Source organism: Stigmatopora argus, chromosome 15 (genome assembly GCF_051989625.1).
Source record: "Stigmatopora argus isolate UIUO_Sarg chromosome 15, RoL_Sarg_1.0, whole genome shotgun sequence".
Classification (NCBI taxonomy): domain Eukaryota; kingdom Metazoa; phylum Chordata; class Actinopteri; order Syngnathiformes; family Syngnathidae; genus Stigmatopora; species Stigmatopora argus.
In genome coordinates this window covers 1977238-1977447 of record NC_135401.1, presented here as the reverse complement: position 1 = coordinate 1977447, position 210 = coordinate 1977238, and positions in this window count along the sequence as shown.

The following is a 210-nucleotide window of genomic DNA, read 5'->3' as shown; positions in this document are numbered from 1 at the left end:
AGAATAAACAGAAGAGGACGGAGGGCACGAAGACACCATGCATTCGTGACTTCACTCAGTAGTATAGACGTGTAGCATTTTAGCTAACAGCGAAATTGTATTAAAACTGATTTTTTTTTAGCGCTTTTTTTTTCACAAAGAAAACGACCGTTGGTTTTGTCTCAGACAAGTCCCAGCATTCAAATTCAGTTTAGTTATATGGGACCAAAA